This window comes from Crocuta crocuta, unplaced genomic scaffold (genome assembly GCF_008692635.1).
Source record: "Crocuta crocuta isolate KB4526 unplaced genomic scaffold, BGI_CrCroc_1.0 scaffold548, whole genome shotgun sequence".
Lineage (NCBI taxonomy): Eukaryota > Metazoa > Chordata > Mammalia > Carnivora > Hyaenidae > Crocuta > Crocuta crocuta.
In genome coordinates, this window is record NW_027528725.1 from 2,463,445 (window position 1) to 2,478,993 (window position 15,549).

Below are 15,549 nucleotides of genomic sequence, written 5' to 3' on the forward strand. Positions count from 1 at the left end.
GGGGAAGATCACAAATCCCTATTCTTATGGAACTTATGCTCTAGCATAAAATATTTTATTTTCCTATAGCCCTCTTGCAAACATCCTTCATAAACTATAAATGCCAAGTAGGCAGAGACTGGTTCTAACATAATTACCATTGTATTTCCTTTTATAATCTTCAACCCCAAATCTTATATATAAGATGCTGGACAGGGAATAAGTATTCCTTAAGTGAACAAAGGAAAAGTATAATAAATGAAGTATATTTTCTGGACTATTCAGTTCTTGTACATCTTAGAATCTTAGCTCTGAAATACTTAAGAGTCTTATTACCACTGTTCTCACTACACAGTTTCTTTGGTTCTAAGTTACTTTCTTAGGAAACTTCTACTTAAAGACTCCAGACCAAAAGCATAAATGAACTATCTAATCTACTTGAGACTTCTCCATAAAATGGTATCTTCACTTCAGTTACCAAAATTTAATATCAATATACTCACATTTCTTGACATAACTACTTTCATTTTATAAAGCAATAATTCTGTTTGATTTCTGGGGAATTTTATTACCTGAAAACTCTAACTGTGAAAAAAAATATGCTAAATCTTCAGGATGCTTTGGAAAAAGAAAGTCAATTAAAATTCTCCATCACATCTTTCTTTCTTCATCTGAGAAGTGTTTTCAGTAAAACGGATATACATGTAAACATGCCTGCTCTCAGTGGAAAAGAGTCTCTTTTTAAAAGAATATGAATTGTGATCTATAAAAACGTTCAGTCCTTTATACTCAATGTCCTAATTTTAAACATTCTTAGAAGACCTAAAATTATGATAAATCTATTTGTCTACAGACATTAAAAATTATACACAGTAAGCCAAAAGAACTGAACATAAAGGTGATATTCAAACTATATAAATTTTTTTAATTTTTTTTTTAATGTTTTATTTATTTCTAGGAGAGAGAGAGACAGCGTGAGCAGGGGAGGGTCAGAGAGAGAGGGAGTCACAGACTGAAACAGGCTCCAGGCTCTGAGCTGGCAGTCAGCACAGAGCCCGACGCGGGGCTCGAACCCACAAACCGCGAGATCATGACCTAAGCGAAAGTCGGACGCTTAACCGACTAAGCCACCCAGGCGCCCCATCAAACTATATAAATTATGGGCAAATATAATAAGAGACAGAAAAAGTACTCGGGCATATTCATACAGCGGTGAATTAAAACTTTGAGATAAAATTGTTTCATATTTAGAATTCTATTAATGTTAATACAATGTTTTCTGTTCAGTAAAAATAAGCACATTCTTTCTGAATTTCTTTTAACTTCAAAGGACAAAATGACAGTTTATTTTTCAATCATCACAAATACAGATTAAAAGGTTTAGGCTGTCACAGAAAGAAACAAATGACGTGGCCCAGCAGCAGCAAGAAAGTACAAGAAAGTTGAAATGGGTGGTAGAGAACGAAGTAGGGGAAACACAGATCTTCCTGATCTGATAAAGGACATCTGTGGAAAACATAGTTAACATCATACTTAACACTGAAAAATGGAATGATTTCCAGCTAACAGCTGGAACTAAACAAGAAAATCCATCAGCTTATCACTACTACTCAGAATCGTACTAGAGGTGTGAGGCACAGCATTTAGGCAAGAAAAAGAAATACAAGTCATTCAGACATCAAAGGAGGAAGAAAAACTATCAATATCTGCAGATTGCAGAGTTACCTACATAGAGAATCTGAAGACTTAAAAAAAAAAAAAGCTGCTGCTAGAATAACTGAGTTTAGTAAAGCAAAATGTAACACCAAATATAATAATTAATTGTATTTCTAATAAACTAGAAGAACCAAAATTTATATTTTAAAAATAATATGATTTACAAGATTGAGATTCAAGGCAATCTCAATAAAAATCGTAGTTGGCTTCTTATAGAAATTGACAAACCATTCTAAAATTCATACGAAAACGACAAGACTTGAATAGAACATAAAAAGATTTGAATTGAAAATAGTTGAAAACCACTTCGAAAAATAAAGAAAATGGGAGAGTAAAAAGATTCACTCATTATAAGCTGCAGAAACGAAGGCACTATTGTATCGGCATCAAGATAAACAAAGAAACGAAGCAAAAGAGAGTCCAAAATGAGATCTATACATATACGGACAAGTAAATTTTGACCAAGATATACAGGCACACCTCATTTTACTGTGCTTCACAGATACTGAGTTTTTACAAATTGAACATTTGTGGCAATCCTGCATCAACCAAGTTTATGATACTCTTCCAACAGCATTTGTTCACTCCAAGTCTCTGTGTCACATTTTGGTTAATTCTCTCAATATTTCACACCTTTTCATTATTTTTATTATATTTGTTATGATGATCTGTGACCAGTAATTACAACTCACTGAAAGCTCAGTCATTACAACTTATGTATAGCATTTTTTAGCAATAAAGTTTTTTTTTTTTGACACTTATTTATTTTTGAGAGACAGAGGGACAGGACGGAGCAAAGAGAGTGGGAGACACACAATCTGAAGCAGGCTCCAGGCTGCTGTCAGGAAACCGTGAGATCATGACCTGAGTCAAAGTCAAATGCTTAACTAACTGAGCCACCTAGGTGCCCCAACAATGAAGTATTTTTTAATTAAGATTCATACCTTTGGGGATGCCTGAGTGGCTCAGTACATTAAGTTGTCCAGCTCTTGATTCTGGCTCAGGTCAGGATCTCACAGTTCACAGGTTCAAGCCCTGCATCAGGCTTTGTGCAGAGCCTGCTTGGGATTCATTCTCTCTCTCTCTCTCTTTCAAAAATAAGTATTTTTTAAATAAAGTTTTTTTAAAAGACATATTTTTAACTGTTATTTTAATTTTTAAATTTAATTTATTTTTTTAATGTTTATTTTTGAGGGAGAGAGATAGAGAGAGCGTGAGCATGAGTAGGGAAAGAGCAGAGAGGGTGACACAGAATCCGAAGCAGGCTCCAAGCTCTAAGCTGTCAGCACAGAGCCCAATGTGGGGCTTAAACTCACAAACCATGAGATCATGACCTGAACCAAAATCAAGAGTTGGACACTTAACCGACTGAGCGACCCAGGCACCCCGAGAGCATGACTCTTAAAATAACAAAATTGATTATTTTGGAGTTTATCAAAATTAAAACATCTGCTTTTCAAAAGACACTGTTAGGAGAATGAAAACACAAGCTGGAGAGTGGGAAAGTTTATCAGATAAAGGACTTGTATCCAGAATATATAAAGAACTCTCAGATAAAACAAATTGATACATATTTCTCTAAAACCTTCACAAGAAATCAACTGTTTTCTTTAGTACACAAATAAAATGAACAGATACATATTTCTCCAGAATAAAGAACTCTCAAATTCAATATTAAGAAAACAAAACAAACTAATTTAAGAACACACAAAAGATCTAAACAGATACTTCACTGAAGATATGCAGATGGCAAATACCCACACACACAAAGATGCCTCACATCATTAGACACTGCAAATTAAAACCATGACACAAGATCACTGCATACCTGTCAGGACAGAACAATACTAAATGCTGGCAAAGAATAGGAAAAAAAATCAATCTCTCATTCATTGCTGGGAAGAATATAAAGTGTCACAACAACACTAGGAAACACCTTGGCACTATCTTACAAATTTGAGCATACTCCCAACTCTATCTGCTATCCATTCCATTTCCAGGTAAGAAATGCATATGTCCATATAAAGACTTGTATTTGTTATAGCTAAGCACTGGAAACAAATGTCTATTAATAGGTAAATGGATTTATTCACATGTGGTACATATTTATTCAACTGTGGTATGTTAAGAAAATGGAATACTTGTACATAATAAAATAGAACTATTGCTATACACAACAAGATGTACAAATCTCAAGGGATGCCTGGGTGGCTTAGTCAGTTAAGCGCCAACTTTGGCTCAGATCATGATCTCATTGTTCATGAGTTCGAGCCCCACGTTGGGCTCTGTATCAACAGCTTAGAGCCTGGAGCCTGCTTCGCATTCTGTGTCCCATTCTCTCTCTCTGCCCCTCCCCCACTTGTGCTCCACCTCTGTCTCTCAAAAATAAATAAATGTAAAAATATATTTTTAAAAGATGTACAAATCTCAAGATAATTACGTTCAAAGAAGCTAGATCAAAAAAAAAAAAGAGAGAGAGAAGAGTACAGGGAGGGGCACCTGGGTGACTTAGTCAATTAAGGGTCAGATTCCTGATTTCAACTCAGGCCATGATCTCTCAGTTTGGGAGTTCTATCCCCACTTCAGGTTCTGTGCTGATGGTGCAGGGGCTGCTTAGGATTCTCTCTCTGCCCCATGCATGCTCTCTCTCAAAATAAATAAACTTGAAAAAAATAAAAGGAGTACATACTACATGATTCCATTTATATAAAATTCTAAAAAATACAAAGTAATATTTGGTGACAACAGAGCAGCAGCTCCCTCGGGTGAAGCAGGTATGGAGGAAGGGCTTACACTGGGGCACAAGGAAAGAATAAAGAATGAAAAACAATGGAAGAGTCTGAGACCTGAGAGACACCATAGTCAAGCACACTAACACATTTATAATGGAAGTCTGAGAAACAGTCAGCTAAAAAGGGGCAGAGAAAATATTTGAAGAAAATGACAGATTAACTCCCCAAATTTGATGTTTAAAGAGCCACACACCAGAAAAATCCAATGACTTCCAATACAGATAAACTCAACCAGATCCTAGACATATCCTAAACTATTAAAGCACAAAGAAAAAGAAAATCTTGAAAGCAGCAAGAGAAAAGTAACTCCTCACCTACAAGTGGTTCTCACTAACATTTACAGACAATACCCAATCAGGAAACATGGAGGTCAGGGGAAGTAAATGACACAAAGTACTAACAGAAAAAGACTATCTACAGGAATTCAATATCTACCAAAACAGTATTTCATAAATGAAGAATCTAAGATAGTTCCAAAAAAACAAAACCTAAAACAAATTGTCACTAGCAGATCTGCCCCAGGGGAAAAAAATACTGAAAGATTATATTAAAAGACATTTAGGGACTAACTAAAATCCAGAGGAAGAGGGGTACCCTGGTGGCTCAGTCAGTTAAGCTCCCAACTTCAGCTCAGGTCTGATCTCACAGGTCATGAGTTCAAGCCCCACATCAGGCTCTCTGCTGTCACCACAGAGCCCACTTCAGATCCTCTGTCCCCATCTCTCTCTGCCCCTTCCTCACTCACGCACATGCTCACTTGCTCTCACAAAAATATTAAAAGATTTTTTTCAGTATATAAAAATAAAAATAACTTTTTAAAAAGTTTAAAGTTTTTAGTTATATGAAGAGGTGATCTAAGTTTCTGTAATCAACAAATGTTATTTTACAGGTGTGGCAAGCCATTCATTAGTGAAAATACTGTATTTTTGAATTTTGTGAAATTTGTGTTGTCACATTTCATCATCTGTGATGTCTTTTCTTATTCTAAATATACTCAATTGGAGTTCTTACACCACCATTAAAATATATATATATATGTATGTGTTTTTAAGAGCCCTGGCAAACTTTAAAAGAAAGACCCAACAAGTTAATTCGGGAGGGGAAAAAGGAGATCCTAAGTTTTCTTATGAGTTCAAGTAAATAAAAGTACAGGAGAACCTGGGTGGTTCAGTGGGTTGAGTGTCCAACTCTTGGTTTCAGCTCAGGTCAAGGTCTTGCAGTTTCGTGAGTTCAAGCCCCATGTCAAGCTCTACACTGGCAGCCTTAAGCCTGCTTAGGAGTCTCTCTCTCCATCTCTCTCTCTCTCTCTGACCCTCCCCGACTCATGCTGTCTCCGTCTCTCTCAAAATAAGTAAATAAACTTAAATTTTTTTTAAAAAACATACTTTTAACTTTTTTGTTGCTACAAAAGGGTAAAACTTAAAACAAGCCAAATTAAACTTACATTCTGCTTAATCTACCAGATTCATTCCAAATATAAATTTCTGTGGAATGAAGAAATAGAAAAAATTCAACAGCTAAACTAATATTGTACTAGAGGCAGTCCATTAGATTTTAAACTTCAGGATCTAAAATTTCTTTTTTTTTTTTTTTTTTAATTTATTTTTTGAGAGCGAGACAAGAGAGCAAACTGGGGAGGGGCAGAGAGAAAGAGGGAGACAGAATTCGAAGCAGGCTCTAGGCTCTGAGCTGTCACCAGAGTCTGACGTGGGGTTTGAACTCATGAACTGTGAGATCGTGTTCTGAACCGAAGTCAGAGGCTTAACCGACTGAGCTCCCCAGGCACCCCTGGTATTTAAAATTTCTAATATTAGTTTCAACATCAGTAATTTTTGCTACTTATCATCATGTACAGTGAGCAAGTAGAGGTGGAGAACACATCCACCATCTCAGGAGCTCATACCCAATGCTCTCAACCTATTTTTATATGGTACATAAGGAGATACTAACTTTATCTCTACAGATGAAGAAACAGACTGACGGAGATTATACAACCTCAATGTTACACTGCTAGAAGGATAAGACCTAGTGTGCTGGACACCAGAGGCTACAACCATTCTACTATGCCTCAAAGATTCATTTGTTCACTTAATCAAATATTTAAGCACCCACTATGTTCCAGGCACCATGCTAAGAACTGAGGATGAGAGCTCAAATATTAGCTAAAGTAGTAATTATTGAAAAATAATCTGTAATTTTTAAAGTGCTACATAAATGTCACATGGTACTACTTCTAGTAGTAGTAGTAGTAGTAATACAGAGATCTTAAATATTAACAATACTACTAATTAAAAATTCAGGCCTACAAGTATATATTTTCCTTTGTAAGACTGAAGATCCTTAAAGGCAGAAGTCCTATTTACCTTTGTATTTCTCTTAGCACCTAGGACTGAACTTGGTACTCAGTAGTACTCACACAGTATGTGTTCATCATGCAGAAGCATCAGGATCACTAGGGCCTCTCTTTCCCTTGCTCTTTCTACACTGGGTTGCCTAGAACACTAGCAGCTAGAGTTTTTGCCCAGGCACAACACTGGGAATCTCTTTCGGAAAATTATCCTCCCGGTCAGGAAAAAGACATAAATCCTAAAGTCTACAGGCCAAGAAAATCACCAAATACGCACAAACTCATGCACTATGAGTTTCCTACCAGCCTTTTGGACTCTAAAATATAAAAAATGATTTAACCTTTGGGGAAAGAAAGATTTAATGACTAACAGCACCTAGCTGGGGTTATGATGGAGGATAAGGCCAAACTAACCTACCAATGCACTGCATGCCTACCACATTCAGTTCTAAAAGGTACCTCTTAAATGTGTATGTGTTAAACTAGTATGCTGATAAAAGTGCCTAACTGAATCGTCATCTAGGACTAGGTCAGTAATGCTTCTCAGTCAAAGCTCTCATTGTGGACAGCCTGGTGAAGGCCATTTTTTTTTTCCAATTTCCAATCCATCATGGACTGTGGTAGATTGTATTTTCCAAAAATGGCAGTAATAACATTTCTAGAATTCTGCTACTCCATCAAGAGGTGGAGTCTATGTCTCTGACCCCACTGGTTTGGAAACACCTTTGTGTCTGCTTTGGTGAATAACAGCACAGCAGAAAAGACACACTGACTGCTGAGACTAGGTCATAAAAGGAGATACAGCTTTCACCCGACTTTGTCTAAGGACACACACCCTGAGAACCCGGACACCAATACCTGAGGAAGGCCAGGCCCCCACCTCTCAGCCCTGGCAGAGCTCCCAGCTGACAGTACCAACCTGCCAGCCAAGTGAGTGAATCAACCTCAGTTCCGCCACAGCAGCTCCCTCTGCACGGAGCAGAGACAAAGCTTCCCTGCCAAGCCCTGACCAAATGAGATAGATCTGTGAGCAAAATAAATGACTATTGTTTTCAAACACTAAGTTTTGAGATGGTATTAAGGGAAAAGAAGCATAAGTTAACCAGAGAGTAAAATATGTAAGAAATATGGCAAGGAAAGAAAGTGCTCAACTAGGAAAGTATTTAAAAAACTTTGCAATCGGGGCGCCTGGGTGGCTTAGTCGGTTAAGCGTCCGACTTTCGCTTAGGTCATGATCTCGCGGTAGTGGGTTCGAGCCCCGCNCTTTGCAATCTGGGGTATCTGGGTGGTTCAGGTGGTTGAGCACCCAACTGTGGCTCAGGTCATGCTCTCACAGTTCGTGAATTTGAGCCCCGCATGGAGCTCTCCTGCAGAACCCACTTTGGATCCTGTCTCCCTCTCTCTCTGCCCATCCCTGCTCCTGTGCACACGTGTTCAATAAATAAACATTAAAAAAAAAAAAACTGATTAAACACCATGAAGGTGAAGCTCCCGGCTGGCTCGGTCCATGAAGCATGAGGCTCTGGATCTCAGGGCTGGAGGTTCAAACCCACATTAGGTACAGAGAGTACTTAAAAATAAAATCCTTAAAAATAGTAAAATAAAATAAACAAATGAAAAGTAAACACCATGAAGGTAGATGGATAAGTCTATCAAAATGGGAGTCGTTATGCTTCAGAACACTACATCTAACTCTCTCTTACCTTGATATCATACTCACATGAAAGCTTCTGATCTCACTCATTTTCTCCCTCCCTCCATGTCGTGTGCACATGCACACACACACGTGCCCACACACACACAGCAAAGATGACAAAATTGTAACTTTTTCCCAAGCTTTACTGAAATATAACTGACATAATAGTCTGTAAGTTTAAGGTGTACAACATAATTTTATACATGTATATATTGTGAAATGATTACCATGAAAAGGTTATACATGCATCACTTCACATAATTACAATTTTGTATGTGTGGTAAGAAGATCTACTTTCTTAGCAACTTTCAAGTATATAATACAGGACTATTAACTATAATCATCACACTGAATATTAGAACACCCAAATTTACGTGCCCTATAACTGAAAGTTTGTATTTTTTGACCAACCTCTTCTCATTTCCCCCAACTACTCTCAGCCCCTGGCAACCACAACTATATGTATATATACGTTTGTATATACACATCCATGCATATATGTATATATGTACACAAATATATATGTGTGTGTATATATGTACATACACACATCTTCTTTATCCATTTATCCATCCATGACACTTAGGTTGTTTCCATGTCTTAGATATTATCAATAATGCTGCAATGAACAGGGCAGTACAGGATCTCTTTGAAACGGTAATTTAATTTCCTTCAGATACATATCCAGAAGTAGGACTGGTGGCTCATATGGTAGCTCATTTTTTGAAAAGCATCTGTTTTCCACAGTGGTTGTACCGATGTACATTCCCACTGCTGGCGCACTTAGGGCTCACTTTTCTCCACATTCCTGCCAACCCATATTAGCTCTTCTTTTTTTGGAAACAGTCATTCTTACAGATGTGTGTGTGGTTTTGATTTCCATTTCCCTGATGGTTGATGACTTTGAGCATCTTTCCATACACCTATTGCCCATCTGTATGTCTTCTTTGGAAAAATGTCTATTTTGGTCCTCTGTCCCTTTTTAAAATGGATTTTTTTTTTGCTATTAAGTCCCTGATATACTTTGGATACTTAGCCCTTTATCTGACAGTTTGGAAACATTTTCTCCCATTCGGTAGGTTAACTCTTCATTCTGTTGATTGTTTCTTCTGCTGTGCAGAAGCTTTTTAGTTTCAAGTGGTACTGCTCATTTATTTTTGAACTTGTTGCTTGCACTTTCGGTGTCAAAACCAGAAAACTGTTGCCAAGACAAACATCAAAGGAGGTTTATCCCTAGGTTTTCTTTCAGAAGTTATTGCTTCAGTTCTTACAATTCAGTCTATAACCCATTTAAAGTTAATTTTTGTGGGTGGTATAAAACAGGGTTCAAGTTCTTTCTTTACCATGTGAATATCCAGTTTACCAAACACTATTTAATGAAAAAAAAAACAAAAAACAAAAAAACACCCTATCCTTTCTCCACTGGGTATTCTTGACTCCTTTGTCAAATATTAGTTGACTATATATGCATGGGTTTATTTCTGGGCTCTCTATTCTATTCCATTGGTCTATGTGTTTGGCTTTATGCCAATATCAGACTGCTTTGATGACTATAGTTTGAAAACAGGGAATGCAATGTGTCCCACTTTTTTCTCCTTTCCCAAGATTGTCTTGGCTATTTTGGATCTTTTGTGATTCCATAAAAATTTTAAGATTATTTTTGCTATTTCTGTGAAAAATGACATTGGAATTTTGATAAGGATAGCACTGAATCTACAGTATGGACATTTTATAACACTATTAATTCCTCTGACCCATGAAAGCAAAATATTTTTCCATTTATTTGTGTCCTCTTTGATTTCATTCATCATGATTTCATTCATCAAAAGTTTTCAGTGAACAGATCCTTCACCTCCTTGATTAAATTTAAGTATTTAATGTATTCTTAAGGTTTTGATGCCTATTTCTTCTTCAGATATTTCGTTGTCAGTGTAGAGAAATACAACTAATCTTTTATTAAATTTTTTGTTTATTTTTGAAAGAGACAGGACAAGCAAGGGAGGGGCAAAGAGAGAGGGAGACACAGAATCTGAAGCAGGCTCCAGTCTCTGAGCTGTCAGCACAGAGCCTGATGCGGGGCTCCAACTCACAAACTGAGATATCATGACCTCAGCCAAAGTTGGATGTTTAACCTACTGAGCCACCCAGGTGCCCCATGAAATGCAACTAATTTTTGCATTTGATTTTATATCATGAATTACAAGTCGACTAAGAATCAATAGCAGCATTTTATTGTTTTATTTTGTTTAACTGGCATAGCTTAATCTTTCTAACCTCTCCCAAACACTTCCTAAGTCAAGTTCATAAATGAATATCCAAATGAAACCTTACTGCAAAAAATGAATGAATGGAAATTAGTGCAAATGAATGGCAAAGCTGCATTTAGCCAATTAGTTAGCTAAATATTTAGCCAATTTGTTTTGAAAGCACACCTGGGGACACTCAAGGGGGGCGGGNGATCATGACCTGAGCCAAAATCAAACGCAGGATACTTAATCAACTGAGCCATCCATGAACTCTGTACTTAGCCAATTATTAAGCTCTCAAAACACAAAATATTCTGTGTCACTATGCTGTACTCATATGGAATTTAGCAAGAACAGCTTTCACAGCCTAAAGCAAAGTCTCCTTTTCTATCAGCAACTGCTGTTACACTACTAAACCAGATAACCCACTGTTTCACTGTAAACTTTAACATTCTAATTCTGTTACCTTCTTGCTCTAATCTACCTTGGAGCAGTCACTTCATCTTTCTGAGCTCCAACTTCTTCATCTGTAAAATGGTAAAACCCTGTATGATCTACAGTCTGCACCACCCTATACAGCAGCCATGCTACACAGAACTGAGCACTTGAAATGTGGTTCATATAACTAACAATATTTTTAATTAAACTAAATTTAAATGGCCACATTTGGCTAGTAGTTAACCTATTGGGCAGTACAGGACTAAGTCATCTCTAATTTCCCTTCTAGTTCTAAAATTCAATCATTTTTAAAAATTGCCCTTTTCCCTAAAATGGAATGAACAACGAACTGTATAGCAAATAGACGACACAACCACACGGGAACCCAAGTAATAACTATTGAACACAATATTTATTCTTCACTAGGATCAACAAAACTTTTCTGTAAGAAAACATTTTAGGCATTAACAGGCCATATAATCTCAGTCACAACTATTGAATCTTTACCTTTATAGCATGAAAGAAGCCATAAACAGTATGTAAACAAACTGAGTGTAGCTGTGTTCCAATAAAACTATGAACACTTCAGTTCAAATTTTATATAATTTTCAAAATTTAATGTTATGAAATATTATTCTTTTTTTCTCCGAACCATTTAAAAACGTGAAAATCAGCCTTAGTTCAATGGCTGTACAACACCTGTACTGGGTGGCTCAGTTAAACATGGGACTCTTGATTTCAGCTCAGGTCATAATCTCACCGTTTGTGGGTTCGAGCCCCGTGCTGGGCTCTGCACTGACCATACAGAGCCTGCCTAGGGATCTCTCTCTCTCCCGCCTTGCCCCTCCCTCTCTCTCCCTGCCCGCCCCTCCCTCTCCCTCTGTCTCTCAAAATGAATAAATAAAAACTTAAATGTATATATATTTGCTATCTCTGTCCACTATTGGAACCTAGAAGCAAAAATACTTCAATTAACACTGAACATAATAATGCTCTATGTATTTTTCACACTAAAAGGAAATTTTCAGGACTCTTTGGGGAAAGGTTGGTTCCAGAGCTGGGACAAGAAAAATGCAAGGTCAGGCTCAATGTCTTGTGTTAGTAAGTGAAGAAATCCTCAAAATCTGATGGAAACAAGTCAAAGAACATGACAGGTAGTTTAAAGGGCTCCCACCAGCCAAACGAGACCATTTCAAAATAAATAATAACAAGAATATACAATACTCTGAATAAAACAAGAATCCTCAGGTTTAACCTGATACTAATTTTTTTAAGTGAGGGAGAGAAATAATTTCTTTATAGAATAATGTCAAATGATAAATGTAGAAGGAATGAGAGAAACCGAAAACTGCCATTTTACAATTACCACAACTGATTCAGGCAAAAGTCATCAATGAATTCTAAAATTAATGGATGAAAATTTATTGGGGAACAAGATATACACATAATTTCAAGGGATCATCCTACAGATATTAATTACAAAGGGGGAAAAGGTATCTATCTCTACACTGGACAAATCTGTCAAATCCCACCTTAACCAAATGATAATATTTAACATCACCACAACTGTCAGCATAAACACCACGATGTTATACATTAAGAAAACAACATCTATGTAATGTTCTTACAAAAAATGTTTAATCCAAATCTAATTATGAAAAAAAAAATAAATTAAAACAATCAGACAAATCTAAATTGAGAGACATTCTACAAAACAACTGGCCTGGATTCTTCAAAAGGAAGAATGGAGATGTAGAAGGCTGGGCTAGTGCTATAGATTAAAAGAGACTTAACCAAATGTAATGTGCAGTCCTTAACCCAATCATGGACCAGGAGGAAAGAAGTATAAAGCATTTGTCTGAATAACTGTAGAAATCTAAATATAGACTATATTTCAGATTACTGTACCATGTCAAAGCTAAATTTCCTGAGTGTGATCATGTGAATATATATTTTAATATAAATTTCATAAATTTATATAAATATAAATTTTAAAAGTGTGTACAGAGAAATAAAGCAAAGTAGCAAAATATTAGCAATTGGTGAATCTGTATGAAAGGTACATGGGGGTATTCAATATACCATTCTTGCTACTTTTCCACAGGTCTGAAATTTCCTTCAATAAAAACTTGCTGGGAAAGAATAATACCCTTTCAAATGTTGTTTTAAAAGCAGATACAATAAAACCTCTGTTATAAAAAAATTATCAAGCAATTAACTATTCACAAAAAGTTTTCTGGGTAGGTGACAATCTTTTACAGTTATCATTTTAAATGGAATGTTCTCAAATGAACCATCTACTTTGCTACAATCTTAATTTGCAACACAATGCTTTGAATGTGACTGTAAACTGTAATGCTAGTAGTATAAAATACTGGATTGAATAACTTAGCTTGCTGCTATAATGCTATAGTCAAGATGCCCTCAACCTTTCAGAATTGAACTAGCAATATAAACTGAATGGTCCAGATTCTTAGGACAGAACTATGAAGACTATGAACTATAAAAATGACACCCCAGAGAAGGAAAAAACCCCAGAAATGTTAGCAACAGTTTTGCTCTAAAATTTAGCTCTCTATATTTACTATACCAAACACTATTTATAAAATAATTATTATGCAATAATTTAAACAAGAGTCTTATTTCAGAAATAAATACAACAACAACAACAAAGTATCCCAGATAATCACAAGCAAATCAGTCACTTGAGACATGGATGCAGAGCACTGATCCCGCGCACCACACTGATTCACTGATGTACAGGCAGCATTTTCCAAAGGTCCTCTATTCAACTGTTACAGACCCAATAAAAATGCTGAATTACAATGTCACTATAAATCTGAAATTCATTCTAAACTATAAACACTGGAATAGAATTTAAACCATTTCTTGTATCAAGTTTACTTACCTGAGGCTCTTCCTTTTTTTTTGCTATTTAGTCTTTTACATCTCATTATTTCTTATTTATGTATTACAGCATTTAAGTACTGTGTGACTGTGTGTGTATGTGTCTGTGAGAGAGAGAGAGGGAGAGAGAGAGACCTAGACCCACTAAAGCCCTCAAAGAGGTCCCTAATCCTGTACCTTCAATACACCTGTTTATTCATGTAAACACGTCCACAAGCTGCTAGTTGCCAGACACAGTACTAGATGCTAGTGATATAAATATGTAATAATCTAGCTCTCCACCCTCAGTGAGCTCACAGTCTAGTTGGAGAAAGAGACTTTAAATAATCCAGTAAATTAATATACTAAAAAAGATATAAACAAATGGTTTTAGGGAGTCAAAAAACTGCTCTCTCTCTCTTCTGACTATAGCTCATTACCTAAGCACTAGAAATAAATTCAGCAGCCGTTAGGTCTTCCCCTCTCTCCCACCCCACTTTCTAAATCTCTGTTCGTTATTCCCCTCCCCCCCATATAAGACACCAACAATAAGGTCAATCTTTCATAAGTACCACCAGCCAATGAAAATATTCTTTTTTTTCTTGACCAAAAAAGGCCAGCCAGGTAGTGCATGCAGTACAACCATCTTTCAGGTTTTGTTTCTCCTTTCTTCTTCAACAAAGATCCTTTTAGGGGCACCTGGGTGGCTCTGTCAATTGAGCATCTGACTTTTGATTTCAGCTTGGGTCATTTTCCCAGAGTCATGAGATTGAGCCCTGTGCCAGGCTCCGCATTGAGCATGGAGCCTGCATGGGATGCTCTCTCCCTCTCTTTCCCCCTGACCCTCTCTTTCCCCCTGACCCTCTCTAAAATAAAATAAGTAAAATGTTAAAATTGTTAAATATTATAGTAATTATTTAGTTATATAATACAATTATATATTATATTATTTAGTGTACAGCATTTTTTAAAATGTTTTATTTATTTCTGAGAGAGACAGAGAGAGAGAGGGAGACAGCGTGAGCAGAGGAGGGTCAGAGAGAGAGGGAGATACAGAATCCGAAACAGGCTCCAGGCTCTGAGCTGGCAGTCAGCACAGAGCCCAACGCGGGGCTCGAACCCACAAACTGTGAGATCATGACCTGAGCCAAAGTCGGAGGACGTTTAACCGACTGAGCCACCCAGGTGTCCCAAGTACAGCATTTTTAGATGGAAAAAAAAAAGGTATGCTAGCCTCTAGAATTCTTACCCTTCATTTAGAAAGCAAGTGCTTCATACAAGCAGTTTCCTTTGTAACTGAACACAAACAATAGAGTTCATAGCACTTAAATGTTTTAATAAAGTGTTTCAAACTGTAGGTTGAGACTCACTGGCCATGAAATTGACTCAGTGAACCAAAACCAGTTATTTTTTTCAAGAAACAAGAATACGCCTGACTCACAAAACACA